Raw genomic sequence first — 2,865 nt, forward strand, 5'->3', positions numbered from 1 at the left:
GATAAACAAACTTACCTTTTGATGAGAGAGAGAGAGAGAGAGAGAGAGAGAGAGAGAGAGAGAGAGAGAGAGAGAGAGAGAGAGAGAGAGAGAGAGAGAGAATGGCAATATATTTCGGTTTTATAAGGTCTTCTCTAATAGTTGACTATGGACTGTTATTGTGCTAAAAATAAGAAAAAAATAAATAGAAAAAATCGTTGCAGTGACGATGTTATCCTATAACAATTCCACGATACATAGCAGTCAAAACCTAAAACTTCTTGCCAACGTTATAGAAAAATGCAATCTAAACATCCGTTTGTTTCCTTTGACACGAGAAGTATTCTATAATCTATAATTATAAGGTAGGTTAAAGCACTTCAGTTTTATGTGTAAAAGAAATATATATATATATATATATATATATATATATGTATATATATATATATATATATATATATATATATATATATATATATATATATATATATATATATATATATATATATATATATATATATATGTATATATCTATATATATATATATATATATATATATATATATATATATATATATATATATATATATATATATATATATATAAAATAAATATATATATATATATATATATATATATATATATATATATATATATATATATATATATATATATATATATATATATTGAGGTGTCTATGTTATTCCCGAAAAATTCAACGATAAATAGCCAATGAAAGATATAAAACTATTCGAGAGTAATAATGGATTTAACGTGAGAGAGAAAAATAGTGAAATTATCCACCTGTTTCCTTTGCAGCAATAAATATTCTATAGTGTATAATTTATAAGATATATATATATATATATATATATATATATATATATATATATATATATATATATATATATATATATATATAAATATATATACATATATAAATATATATATATATATATATATATATATATATATATATATATATATATATATATATATATATATATATATTATATCTATAGTGTATAATTTATAAGATATATATATATATATATATATATATATATATATATATATATATATATATATTATATCTATAGTGTATAATTTATAAGATATATATATATATATATATATATATATATATATATATATATATATATATATATATATATATATATATATATATATATATATTATATCTATAGTGTATAATTTATAAGATATATATATATATATATATATATATATATATATATATATATATATATATATATACATATATAAATATATATATATATATATATATATATATATATATATATATATATATATATATACATATATAAATATATATATATATATATATATATATATATATATATATATGTATATATACATAAATATATATATATATATATATATATATATATATATATATATATATATATATATATGTATATATATATATATATATATATATATATATATATATATACATATATATATATATATATATATATATATATATATATATATATATATATATATATATATATATAATAAACAAAAACAAAATTAGGACAACCCAAACATAAACATTTCTGAAGAGAGAGAGAGAGAGAGAGAGAGGAGAGAGAGAGAGAGAGAGAGAGAGAGAGAGAGAGAGAGAGAGAGTGTGTGGTTATAAAAAATCTTGTTCATTATACATAAGGTTCGTTCGTTCGTTCGTCTGTCATCCCACCTTGTGTGTAACTGTCACTGACTCACTATGAACTGGGGGAGGTCATTCCTGTTTTGTGCATTTCACAAGCTTAGAATGAAACTGCTTGTGTAAGTATATGACGAATTGACTACTGCTTAGAATTTTAATAAATACAAAATAATGACAATAGGCTAATTTTTACTCGTGAAAACAATGAACAATATCAATAAGAAGTATATAAGACATGGATATTATATTATTTTTGAGAAATGATAGCTAAGAAAAAAAAAATAAAATAAAATAGGAAAAAAACAAATTTCTTCTGATGTCGACATCTTACATTACTGGTAATACGTTTTACTTACGTTGTGTGTTGGACTGGTGGGGAGTTAGAGTGGGAGAGTTGAAGAACTCTTTGTAGTCACTTTTTTATGATTTGAACATAAATGCAACATAAAAATACACTAAAATAGACCTTGCATGGTCATGAATAAGGATTAGAATAGCAATGATCTCGCTTGGTGGTAAGATTGAGATGTAAGGATCCCTCTATCTCCAGCCGGGGGTGTCAGGGGAGTAAAGATAATGCCTAAGGTAGGGAATGTTGCCATTGGATAGAGAGAGTGGTGTGATTCGATATGGCAACATAAAAGCAGACTGAAATATCATTGAAAAAGACTAAAATAGCTCCTACCCAATCGGAAATAAAGGTTAGAATTCAAATTACTTTGTCAGTTGGCCGTAGAAAGAAAATAAAAAGGGGGCTGATATCAGGGAGCAGTGGAGATTTTATTGTCAAATTTCTTTGATATGAACTGATAAACTTTTAGGTCCTATAATCTTTCTATTATTATTATTATTATTATTATTATTATTATTATTATTATTATTATTATTATTATTATTATTATTTTTATTATTATTATTATTATTATTATTATTATTATTACTTGCTAAGATACAACCATAGTTCAGTCAGGAAAGGATATAAGGAAATATACTATAAGAGAAGTTTATGAATACATTATTAACATTAAAACAAATATATTATATGAAAACTTCAAAATAACAATAGAAAGAGAAATAAGATAAAATATTGTGCTTGAGTGTACCCTCAAGCAAGATAACTCTATCTTAAAACAATTGAAGACCATTGCACATAGGCTAGGGTCCTACCCAAGA

Source organism: Palaemon carinicauda, chromosome 13 (assembly GCF_036898095.1).
Source record: "Palaemon carinicauda isolate YSFRI2023 chromosome 13, ASM3689809v2, whole genome shotgun sequence".
Lineage (NCBI taxonomy): Eukaryota > Metazoa > Arthropoda > Malacostraca > Decapoda > Palaemonidae > Palaemon > Palaemon carinicauda.